A 13,280-nucleotide genomic window follows, 5' to 3' on the forward strand; every position below is an offset into this window, starting at 1 on the left:
CCGTCGTCAGCAGAAGCTCCCCTACATGCCTGCAGCGTTCTTTGAAAGCCAAGGATGTGCTCCTTTCACATCAGTATTTATTGCTGCCAGTTAATGAATGGAAATCCCATGCCTAGTTGGATTTTGCAACCACTGTTTTGAATGGGTTCGGTGCAATGGATATATTATGTCCATGTGTGCAGGAAAGATCCTGGTGCACAAGCAGGTAGGCTGCATCCAGCTGTCTTGGGAGACAACGGAAAAGCGTGCCATTTAGTAGCACGAACAGGCTGCCTGGGAATCTGAGCTGCCACTTTCCTGCTGCAAAGCAGCAAAATGGAGCACACAATTTGCAGCCACGATTCTGATACACATGTTTGATGAGTTAAGTTGGACAAAAGTACTTTAACTGCCTGAGACAAAGGAAAAATGTCTCTTCCCCAATTCCACAGATGTAAGTCAACTGGACTGACTATTGAATTTTAGAGATAGCATCTGCCACCAAACCTGAGAAGAGAGAGCTAGTTCGGGGAGCACAGAGCTGGTCGTGTAGTTAGTGCACATAGTTCTGTCCTCCAATGGAGAGAATGCTTTTGGGGGGGGGAATGACTCAGAATGACTGTCAGGGGGGTAACCACTGTCCCCCACCACACCCCAGAATCTGCAACTCACTCTGCCTAATGGTAGGCTCAGCCCTGTCCCAGGCTCATACTTGGTGGACAACTACCACCACTCAGCCAAAAAAGCAAGTACCAAGACAAAAATTCTTGCTGGAGTTGTTGCTCGGGGAAAAGACAGCATACTAAAAAGGTGGCACAGTAATACGTTCAGCATCTCCAAGCTTTTTCCTTCCAGGTTGTTGTCTCCTCCCTTTCCTCTCTTGTTTTCCACCCACTCACACCTATAGTCTTTGGCAAAAGTGTTCCCAAGATGTGCCATTGTTTTAATACAGGCATGTCCAACAGGTAGATCGTGATCTACCAGTAAATCACTGGACGTTTGTGGTAGATTGCAGTAGATCCCCCCCCCCCCGAAAAAGCTTAACAACTTTGCCTCCGCTAAAAAAAGCCCAACAACTTTGCCTGTAAATAACAATGAGTAGATCACGGCCAGTATTTTTATAATGTGAGTAGATCACGGTCTTTGGGGAGTTGGACATGCCTGTATAGTAAGGAGAACCATAACAGCGATAACAAAAAATGCCTACCCTATCACAACAGCTAATATTCCCTCTGCCAAACAGTCAATAAGGGCGCTAATGGAAAGAGTTGAAGGCAAGATAAATATGCCACTTTTAATCAATCATAAACTACTGTGTCATCAATAAGCTTCCATTGTTGTGACATACTGCCTTTGGTTACTTAGAAGCAAATGTGATGAGGAGGCCATACCTGCATACTAATCGCCAATACTATACAAATTTAATATATGACTTGGGAGGGGGGGGTGTCTGTGTGGACTGCTGTGTAATTTAGCCGTAGCTCCATGATTTTGCTTAGGGAGTAGGGCACCTGAGACCCGCAACTTATACAAATCATCTTTTGAGTTGCCGTTGCTTTTAAAAGAGAATCTACTTACTGGTGCAATTCATAAGTAAACATGTTGTGAAAATCCTTCCATTCTACAATAGCCTTCTCATTCCGAAATGACAACTGAAAAGCTGCTGGCGAGACCTGTGAACCCAGAGAGAGATATCTCTCCTAAAAAATGCCAGGAGCAAAGATTATTACCAGCCAACCCAAGAGGCAGGACTAGCAGGGCTGCCTGGGGCTGGCAGAAATGTGGGGGCTCAAGGTTAAGTGGGAAATTCTCCCAAGAAGGAAATACATCTTTCCTCAGCTACTGAAGTTGTCCTAAATATCTGCCACCCAGATTTAAACTTCTGTGTCCCTCCCTACACTCAAAAATGGCATCTCTGGCAAGCACATGCCCTTGATTATAGAAGGCAAGGGAAAAGGGGCCGTCAACTTAACTTTATTCTCCCCAAACTCCTCTATTTCCCTGTTTTCTCTTTGTGGGGGAAATGACACTCCAGTCATGTCCAGTCAGCTGCAGTCCTGGCTCATCCTGCTGCTTACCCAATTCTGACATTAAAAAATCATGACTTTAAATTTATTTCCAGCTAGAAAGCCTGAATTTAATTTCCCATCCACTGTCCGTCTTTGCTAGGGACTATTCTTCTTCCTTCTTCAAAATAGCAATATCCAACAGTATTAGCCAGATTGCAACACTGCTAGAGGCTTTAATGGATCAGTTCCTTGTCAAATTCAGCTGTGAGCAAGGAAGGGCATGCATTAACTTCGTTCAAGGACATTCGTCAGAGTCAGTGGAACTATCTCTGAGAGCTGCAATAAGGCAACTAAGCGTTAACTTGAGGACCGACCAGGGATGAAAGCCCCATTCAGCCATGAAGTTCGATGGGTGGCTTGGGGTCAGTGACAATCTCTCGGCCTAGAATTTGACACCACTGCCGAAACAGCTGCACTGGCTGCCCATCTACTACTGAGCCAGGTTCAAGATCCTTGCATTAATTTGCAAAGCCTGAACAATTGAGGTCCAAGGCACCTCAGGGATCACTTGAACCCTTATTATATCCCGGCCTGATCATGGATATCATCTGTAGGAGCACCGTTGCTCGTTCCTCAAGTTGGTGAGGCTCATTCAATGACAACAATAAGAAACCAACCTTAGTGCCATCAGCCCAGTTCTGGGGAATACTCTGCCAACAAAGATTCAGCAAGCTCCTTCTGTGCCAACTTTTAAATGCCTGCAGAAGACTTCAATTCTGCCAGGCCTATGCAGGCAATTAGGAATGCATCTTTCCACAATGGTTAACTCCTTTAACTTTTTTACAGTTTTTCTTATACAGTCGTGCCTTGGTTTTCGAACAGCTTACTTCACGAACAACTTGGAACCCTAACGTTGCAAACCCGGAAGTAGGTGTTCTGATTTGCAAACTTTGCCTCGGAAGCTGAACGTCTGGTGCAGCTTCCGATTGGCTGCAGGACGCTCCTACAGCCAATCGGAAGCCACGCCTTGGTTTCAGAACATTTCAGAAGTCGAACAGACTTCCGGAACGCATTTTGTTCGAAAACCAAGGTACGACTGTATGGGTTTTTTAATTACTGTAAACTGCTTTGATATGTTTTTAATGACATAGCAGTATGTAAATATTTTTATGAATAAATAAATAAGCTACCTCACAGGGTTGTTGTGGGACTAATGGGGGCAGAGGGAGAACTGTGCATGACACCTTGAGCTCCTTGGAATAAAGGTGGGATAGAAATATAATACTAAATATCAAATAAATGCTAGGATGAAATAACGGCTTTCATCCTAGGGCCTACTGCACTGGGATGGTCCCTCCTTGGTTTATCACAGGGAATGAATTCAATTTTGCCCATAATTTTGCAGTGAGAAGATTCAAAGGATTAATCTACAAAAATAAAGATTCATAGTTGTATTATCGATAGGCTGGATATTGGCATCTAGCACAGTTTGCAGTTATTTCTGTGGCATATACCCTCTCTCTCTTTTTAAAGTAAGCCAGTATCTATAAGTTATACCACCTAAATAGTTCTAAACAACCTAAGAACCACACCTCAAAGTAGAACACTAGAATAGTTGAATAGCCAAAAGTGCAAAAGATTTGGCCATTAATAATAAACTCTTTTGTGTTTGAAACTAGCTTGATGTTAGAAAAAGGCAGACTGGTTCTTCCCAACACAGTATATTCTGGAAAATCTGAATTCAACCCATAGTATTTATTTCCAAAAAAGTATAGTAAAATGGCCAATATAGTCCACACCCAGAAAAAAAGGAGGTTTCCTGTTCTTTTGATCAACTATCACATCAACAAACATGATGATTATCTGTGTGCCCACCCAACAGCTTCAATTAAATGAGGTAATGGAGTTTCCTGCACCAAAATGGAATGTTTTCTAAAAATCTGGTTTTGCATCAATTTCTTTCCTATAACTAAAACAGGATGTCAGACCAATTGCGCCATGCAGGGTAACTCGCATCATTTACTTTGCTGGTTAGAACTTCACTTCTAAAACTGTATTGCAGCCAATAATATTCTAAGTTAAAAACAAAGACAAATAGCTTTTAACCCCCATGCATTTGCTACGAAGTTGGAAATGGCCTGTGAAAGTAATGAGACACACACTTTTACCATAAATACTGCTCTTGTATAGGATTTTTGCTAATCAATATAGCCGAAAAGTACCTTGTCAGATAATTAAGCAAAGAAAGATTGTCTGGGAGATAGGCATAGTTCTTAAGTTCTGAAAATGTAGAACCGCTCTGGGAACCAAAATCTATAATCTTCTGAGAAAAATTAGAGATGCTGATTTTAACCTAAAATACCTTACAAAGCTGAAGCCCTGTGTAATTTAGATTTACAATCTGTCTCCTTACCATTTGCCCATCATGAACCATTAGTACAGGCCATGAAGACTTACTTAATGGTGCAAGGAAACATCATGTTCAAATAGGAAGAGCAGAGAGAGGGGCATTTTTGGCAGCTGCCCCAAAGCTACGGCTGCAACCTCTCTATACACTTGCCTAGCAGTAAGTCCTACTGACTATGTCCATGGAGTTTCCTTGGCAGGGATACTGGAGTGGCTTGCCGGTTCCTCCTCCAGGTGGATCACGTTTGGTCAAAACTCTCCACTATGAGCTGTCCATCTTGGGTGCCCTGCTCAGCATAGTTCATAGCTTCTCTGAGTTATTCAAGCCCCTTCGCCACGGCAAGGTCCGTATAGTTAAAGCTATGGTTTTCCCAGTAGTGATGTATGGAAGTGAGAGCTGGACCATAAAGAAGGCTGATCACCGAAGAATTGATGCTTTTGGATTATGGTGCTGGAGGAGACTCTTGAGAGTCCCATGGACTGCAAGAAGATCAAACCTCTCCATTCTTAAGGAAATCAGCCCTGAGTGCTCACTGGAAGGACAGATCCTGAAGCTGAGGCTCCAATACTTTGGCCACCTCATGAGAAGAGAAGACTCCCTGGAAAAGATGGAGGGCACAAGGAGAAGGGGACGACAGAGGACGAGAGGGTTGGACAGTGTTCTCGGAGCTACCAGCATGAGTCTGACCAAACTGCGGGAGGCAGTGGAAGACAGGAGTGCCTGGCATGCTCTGGTCCATGGGGTCACGAAGAGTCGGACACGACTAAACAACAACAAGTCCTACTGAACTCAGTGCAGGTTACTTCTGAGTAGGCATGCACAGGTTTGTATTGAAAATCACTCAAAGCCTAAAAGCATGGTTTTGGGGGGAGGGGAGTGTGTTCTGTTTTTTTCTGTTTTGTTTGACTGTTGGTACCTGGGTGTTAACCCTGTGCAGACCACTGTGCTGTATTGTTGAATTAGGCCGCGTGAAACCAGGGTTTTTATTTCCCACTGATCAATGAAATTTTCTGGATAATCTGGGGCCAGTAAGGTATTTCAGTGATCACTATTCCTCCGGAGTGCTGTGAAGAGAAGAGTGGTGTGTGTGTGTTTGTGTGTTTAAGAATTGTGTGTGCCAGCAGATATTGCAAATTACAACTACAGCTGTGCTGCTTGGGCATTTTGGTCCAAAGCCTGTGGTGGACACCAGAATGGGGAAGAACGCCTTAGAGGAAAGGTAGAAGAGAAAGGTCGGTGGATTGAATCCCTGTGACGGGGTGAGCTCCCATTGCTCGATCCCTGTTCCTGCCAACCTAGCAGTTCGAAAGCACGTCAAAGTGCAAGTAGATAAATAGGTACCGCTCCAGCAGGAAGGTAAACGGCATTTCCGTGTGCTGCTCTGGTTCGCCAGAAGCTGCTTAGTCATGCTGGCCACATGACCCGGAAGCTGTACGCCAGCTTCCTCGGCCAATAAAGCGAGATGAGCGCCGCAACCCCAGAGTTGTCCACAACTGGACCTAATGGTCAGGGGTCCCTTTACCTTTAGCTTTACAAGGCTCATTTAGTCCAACCCCTCACAATGCCGGAAACTTTTGCCCAACATGGGTCTTGAACCCACAACTGTGAGATTAAGAGTCTCATGCTCTACTGACTGAACTACCAAGACAGGGGTACTCATTCACATGCCAATAGCATGTTTTTCTCAGATCTGTACCCTGAACCTTGAGTCTACGGAACTATAATGACCTTAAAAAACAACAACATAGCAGTATAACAAAACCACAAAATAAAAATGGCAAATTAGTATAGACCAAAGAACCTGTGGAGACTTCTGGATGTGAATGACTCACAGTGGAGCATAGCCCTTTCTTTCATCTAAAGTCTTGGTGTACAGTTTCCAGGATGTTTAAAAACAAAAAAACAAAACTGTGTTACTTTAAAGGGCAGGGCCCCTCTAAACATCACACACACACACACACACACACACACACACACACACACGACAAATGTTGCAGCAAACACAAGCCATCTCCCGCCCCGAGGGTTGCAAAGAACAGTGATTTTCACTTTGTGCTGCCTGGAGATATATATGTAAGCCTGTAATACAAGTCTTGAAGATGGAGACACAGGTTTGCCTCCTCAAAACAGAGCCTTTTAAGAATAATTTCAGGGTACGTCTGAGGTTAAAATTCATTTCAAAATAAAATCTTTCCCCTAAAAAACCCCTGGAGGCATTTCATAACCACCACTAACATGATTTCAGTCTTGAAGACATTCATGTTTGAGTGTGAGTGTGTCTAGGGGAAGAGGCAGGGAGAGACAGAGGGACAAGAACGACCTTCTGCCTTGGAAGAGGTTCCAGTGTACTTTTCAGGGCTGCTTCATTTCTTCCTGGATTTTCTAAGATTAACCCGACACATTTATTCTTTTTATAATACTGCCTGTCGCCTTGTATATCACTGCCAGTTTTAAGTACCAGGAAACAGCCTTCACATTTTAAAATGTAGTGACTTGAAAGGTAGTTCAGATCCAACATTTGCCAGGTGCAACAGATTTTCCTCCACAATAAATATAATAAGATTTCAATCCAAGGAAGTACAACATGCAACTAGATGTTTCTCTGGACACAGCTCTGTCTTTCTACTGGCATAGAAAAATCCAGGTAGAGAAGTAAGAATGGAGCAAGTTTTCATTTAGCCATGACGAAAGCAGATTTAAAAACAACAATACCACAAACCCACACACTGAAAAAGATTAGTGGTATAAACTTAGGCTCCTGCTTTACAATAGTGATAAGACATTTGGAAGAAACCATGTCGAAGCTTGACAGATATAATGTTAGCTTACTGTAAGCAAAAAAAAAAAAAGCATTCCACCCAAATTTAACTATGATTTGTTGATAGAGGACACTTAAGAGAAAGCATTTTCCATGTGAAAATTAGATCTGACCTTTTCCTATTAGGCAGCTTCAAATTACATACAGTGAAAAATGTAATTAAAACAAATTTACATAAAACTGAGCCTCCCCCCCGAAAAACATGCAAACTTTTTCATTAGACCCATAGTTGATGATCGTATTAAGTATTGCTCCGGTGATCTGCTTAAAAGCTATCTCTTCCTGTTTGCTCTTTAAAAACACACAAACAACAACAACAGATAATTGCATGCAGTTTGTAATAAAACAAATCACACCGTAATGTAATTAGCATTTGAAAATACAGTAGTGGCACGCTTGATGCCCTGGAATTAGAAGATAGGTCTTCCATTGGTTTTTAAAATGGTATACTGTAATTGAAGTCCCACAAAACATTTTCAAACTAGTACAGTGGTACCTCGGGTTACAGACACTTCAGGTTACAGACGCTTCATGTAACAGACTCGGCTAACCCAGAAATAGTACCTCGGGTTAAGAACTTTGCTTCAGGGTGAGAACAGAAATCATGCTCCGGCGGTGCGGCGGCAGCGAGAGGCCCCATTAGCTAAAGTACCTCAGGTTAAGAACAGTTTCAGGTTAAGAACGGACCTCCGGAACGAATTAAGTTCTTAACCCAAGGTACCACTGTAATCAGCTGCCCCTAGAAAGGGAACAAACACCTTCCAAGCAGGCTGCTGCACTGCAATTATGATTATGATTATTATGATTACCACCCCACCCATCTGGCTGGGTTTCCTCAGCCACTCTAGGCGGCTTGCAGCAAGCATCCTTTTGGCTATGACAGTTCATGGGGACGATGGCAGTGCCCTTCAAGAGGGAGAGGCGTACCTTGCTCGGCATTTGGGAGTTGCCCTCCCAGCATAATACTCAGGACTCGCTTGTCCTCAAAGTACAGGAATTGTAATGATCTGATACTGTACACTGCCTTATATAAATCTCTTCCATTCACACACATTTCCTAGAAAGAAATGGGGGGGGGGGAATGGATGGATGGATAGATGGATGGATGGATGGATGGATGGATGGATGGATGAATTAATTAATTAATTATACTCCACCCATCTAGCAGGGTTTCCCCAGCCACTTTGGGCGGCTCCCAACCGAATATTTAAAACACAATACAGCATCAAACATTAAAAACTTCCCTAAACAGGGTTGCTTTCAGATGTCTTCTAAAAGTCAGATAGTTGTTTATTTTCTTGACATTTGATGGGAGGGTGTTCCACAGGGCGGGCACCGCTACTGAGAAGGCCCTCTGCCTGGTTCCCTGTAACTTTGCTTCTTGCAGTGAGGGAACCAGCAGGAGACTCTCGGCGCTGGACCTCAGTGTCCGGGCAGAACGATGGGGGTGGAGACGCTCTTTCAGGTATACTGGGCCGAGGCCGTTTAGGGCTTTAAAGGTCAACACCAACACTTTGAATTGTGCTTGGAAACCTCTTGCCTTAAATGCTTTGTTCTAAAAGAAAACATGTCATAATCCAAAACGAATTTCAAAAAATTCAGAAAACAGGAGCTTTGGGGGTAAATAAGGGTGGACTCCCCATCATTCCCCGCTCCCCTCCAAGCCTTCACATTCCTCAGAAGGAGGCAAGGGCACATTTCTGAGCCTAGTTCTCAGTTTTCAAACTGCGGCTTGCAGTCAGCCTCCATCAGACCCCAGCACTTTTTTTGTGGTTAAGATGTCACAACTCAACCTTGAAGGCTTAACTTGCACGAACTGAAATATTGGGTAAAAAGTATCCCTCTGCAGTTGCTTATTAGGCAAACCTCTGCTCCTGTCAGATAAAATATTACTAAAACATTTAAGCTATCTCTGAAGATAAAACCAAGGAGATTATTAATCACTGCAAATTAAATGGCTAGTAAGATCTGTGCTCACGACTTCTAGATGGGAGAAACACGAGGGGCTTCGTTGTCAAATGAGATGTGTAGCACGTTTTGTTCTTAATTGCACATAAATTACTGTGATTATTGTATTGCTGAGGAAAAATGCATTTATCCGCTAACACCTCGGAGGAAGAAATGTGAACAAAGGAATTTATGCATTACATCCAAGAATAACGATGAACAAATGAATTTATGCATGCCATATGATGTACTGCATTTAGAGTAATGGAAGAAAAATCAAAAGGTCTACTGTAAATCTTTAATCCTGAGAAAAATCAAAATAAACTATACACTTGCCAAGTTCTTAAAATATGATATTCTAGATTTTGAATGCAAATTTCTACACTTGTATGCACATCCATGCCTTCTGACCGTGTGCAGCTACCTTATGAAGCTGAGTCAGGCCATTGGTCCATTAAGCCACTCCTGGCTGGCTATGGCTATGCCGAGTCTTAGCCAGAAGTCTTTTCCAGCCATCCCTCCCACTGGTGATGCTGGAAAATGAATCTGGGACCTTTCACACAGATCTGCACTAGCATTTAGCTACAACCTAGGGTGGTGGGTGGGACGCGGGTGGCGCTGTGGGTTAAACCACAGAGCCTAGGACTTGCCGATCAGAAGGTCGGCGGTTCAAATCCCCATGACGGGGTGAGCTCCCGTTGCTTGGTCCCTGCTCCTGCCAACCTAGCAGTTCGAAGGCACATCAAAGTGCAAGTAGATAAATAGGTACCGCTCCAGCGGGAAGGTAAACGGTGTTTCCGTGTGCTGCTCTGATTCGCCAGAAGCGGCTTAGTCATGCTGGCCACATGACCCGGAAGCTGTACACCAGCTCCCTCGGCCAATAAAGTGAGATGAGCGCCGCAACCCCAGAGTCGGTCACGACTGGACCTAATGGTCAGGGGTCCCTTTACCTTTACCTTTAGGGTGGCACTGTGGTCTAAACCACTGAGCCTCTTGGGCTTGCCGATCAGAAGATCAGTGGTTCGAATCCCTGCGACGGGGTGAGCTCCCATTGCTCTGTCTCAGCTCCTGCCAACCTAGCTGTTCAAAAGCATACCAGTGCAAGCAGATAAATAGCTACTGCTGCAGCAGGAAGGTAAGCAGCGTTTCCATGCGCTCTGGTTTCTGACATGGTGTCCCGTTGCACCAGAAGCGGTTTAGTTATGTTGGCCACATCACCCGGAAAGCTGTCTGTGGACAAATGCCGACTCCCTCGGCCTGAAAGCGAGATGAGCGCTGCAACCCCATAGTCACCTTTGACTGGACTTAACTGTCCAGGGGTCTTTTTACCTTAGGGTCGCCATATTTCAAGAGGTAAAAATCCAGACACAAAAGCTGTTGAGTTTTTTGGCAGGGAAATCGCCCAAAAAGTTGTTTAGCTTTTGGGGGGGACGCTAGAAAGGGACACTAACTCCACCGGGTGAATCTGGATATGTGACAACCGTACTATAGCCTAACTCCCAACAATCTAAGGGAAACAAAATAAAAAAAATCCTTCCAGTAGCACCTTAGAGACCAACTAAGTTTGTTATTGGTATGAGCTTTCGTGTGCATGCACACTTCTTAAGGCGTTAACCCTGTAAAACAGCTGCTAACCAGAAACAGAATAACACACAAGAATAAATCATTTGGATATCTTTGTGTGGCGAGTGTCTATAAATAATATAAATAATAACACCATTATTATCTGTGTGTTCCATGATGCCACAATGAACAAGCCAGTCAATGTCTATTTCTTCAAGTAATGCAATCTCCTCTTTGCTCCCTGCCTTCGTTTCACCTCTTTGCAGTCATATGTTGTAACCAAAAAGCACAACAACCTTTAGAGTATTTCTTCAGCTGACCCAGGATCACTGTAAGCCGTACAGAGAAAAGTTATATGGAGAACAGAAGACACCTGCGGCTCTCAAACAAAGGCATATGGAAGTCAAAGACTACAGTGCCTGAGCAGAACACAAAGATTTGCCACCTAGAATTATCTCCGTGTTCGCATATGGGATGCAGGAGAGAACAAAGCTCCAAGAGTGTCAAGAACAAGCCTCAGCGAGAGATTCTGAGTATGAAATGGCAAACGCCACAACAGTAAATTCGGATTTGAAGGAAACACCCAGCAGCTCAGTTGCCATCAGTCAGCACTGCAGGCATTGGAACTTGTAATAAACACACGCACTCTAAAGCAAGAATAGCAAAGGGGGAAATCAGGCTACCTACTTTTATGGATATTGAATATACTGAACTGATAGCAATCAGTTTTTTAAGGGATTTGATAAATAGATGGGGGTGTATGAGTAGCCACAGCTACTAGCCAGATGCAAAGCCTCCATTTTCAGATATATGTCACGGACTGGTTGGAATAATAATAATAATAATAATAATAATAATAATTTATACCCCACCCATCTGGCTGGGCTTCCCCAGCCACTCTGGGAGGCTTCCAACAAAATATTAAAATACAGTAATGCATCAAACATTAAAAGCTTCCCTAAACAGGGCTGCCTTCAGATGTCTTCTAAAAGTCTGGTAGTTGTTCTTCTCTTTGACATCTGGTGGGAGGGCGTTCCACAGGGCGGGTGCCACTACCGAGAAGGCCCTCTGCCTGGTTCCCTGTAACTTGGCTTCTCACAGTGAGGGAACCGCCAGAAGGCCCTCAGCGCTGGACCTCAGTGTCCAGGTAGACCGATAAGAGGTGGAGACGCTCCTTCAGATATACTGGACCGAGGCTGTTTAGGGCTTTAAAGGTCAGCACCAACACTTTGAATTGTGCTGGGGAACGTACTGCAGAGGAATGGTGGGGGGAACCAGCTGGGGAACCCCCAAGGGCAGAAGGGACAAAGCCAAGGGAGCGGTGGTGGGACGATGACGAGGGGTCAGAGAGAGAAAACTGGGAAGAGGAGGTGTCAGAAGCTGGAGGGGTAACAGGGCTTAGTGAGTGGGGGGAGTCTGTGGCAGAGAGACATCCAGAATCAGAGGCAGCAGCTGAAGCAGGAGAGTACAAGGAGGGAAGCCCAGTACACCTGAAGGAGCATCTCCACCCCCATCGTTCTGCCAGGACACTGAGGTCCAGCTCCGAGGGCCTTCTGGCGGTTCCCTCACTGCAAAAGCTACAGGGAACCAGGCAGAGGGCCTTCTCGGACGTGTCGCTCACCCTGTGGAAAGCCCTCCCATTAAATATAAAGGAGATGAGTAATTATATAACATTTAGGAAACATCGGAAGGCACTCCTGTTTAGGGAAGTTTTTAATGTTTGATGTTGTTGCTTTGTTGTTGTTGTTGTTTTTTACTGTTATTGGTGTTCTGTTGGGAGCTGCCCAGAATGGCTGGGGAAATAATAAATTACTGTTGTTGTTGTTGTTGTTATTATCATCATCATCATCAGCCAAGAGGCAGAGAGGAGTCCAGCTGGGGAAGAGTCATGGGTGTCTCCCCCTCCTGTTGCAATAAGCTCCCCTCCTCCCTTGTCTCTTAGAACTGAGCTGAAACTGGCGGAGCAGCGGCAGGCTGCACACAGGCGCAGTTCCCAATTGCTGGGGGAAAGCCCTGGGGAGGAGGGGACATAGACGGCTGTGAAGTGGAGGGGACTTTCAGCCTCGGCAACTAATTCATGGGGCCAGACCGACCAAGGATGAGTTGCTGTGCTCATTAGGCCAAGTCTCTGGGTATCGTGTTTTATCTAATAAAGAGTGAACTCCAACTTTGAACGGTGTGATTTACTTCCAGCGGGCTCTTTGACAACCTAGCCTTTGACTATCAGATGTGGGTGTTTAATTAGATAATCATTATCTTGATGTCTGCACAACTATGTGAAATGCCTCTTGGTAGTCGGAATACTGAGCTGGCAGAGCCATTGGGCTGGCCCAGTACAGCCATTCTTATTGAAAACTCAAACTAGATTTGAGCCTTACAGCTAGCGTGGCAGTCGCCACTGGTGGTGCTAAATTACATCTGCCCCGTTCTCATGTGCAGCGCAGCTGTGTGGGGCATGGGGTTTATTTCGAGCTGCTGACAGCTCATTACGCAGGAGTTGGAAGGTGTCAAAGCAGCCCTGGAAGCCCAGTGCCGGTGCAAATCCCGTGCCAGCAGT

General features: G+C 44.6%; 1 protein-coding gene and 1 long non-coding RNA gene across 3 annotated transcripts in view; one reads left to right on the forward strand and one right to left on the reverse strand.

The window, feature by feature from the left end:
* The window catches only part of BRF1 (BRF1 general transcription factor IIIB subunit), a 201,110-nt gene that overhangs the window by 42,033 nt on the left and 145,797 nt on the right, over nucleotides 1-13,280 (reverse strand). The window lies entirely within an intron of this gene.
* The window catches only part of LOC310677960, a 288,527-nt gene continuing 278,594 nt past the window's right edge, over nucleotides 3,348-13,280 (forward strand). Inside the window, exon 1 of the long non-coding RNA XR_014511533.1 lies at nucleotides 3,348-5,172. This is a non-coding gene — a long non-coding RNA (uncharacterized lncRNA). The remainder of the gene's footprint in view (nucleotides 5,173-13,280) is intronic.

This window comes from Podarcis tiliguerta (assembly GCF_965153285.1).
Source record: "Podarcis tiliguerta genome assembly, chromosome: 1".
NCBI classification, from domain to species: Eukaryota; Metazoa; Chordata; class Lepidosauria; order Squamata; family Lacertidae; genus Podarcis; species Podarcis tiliguerta.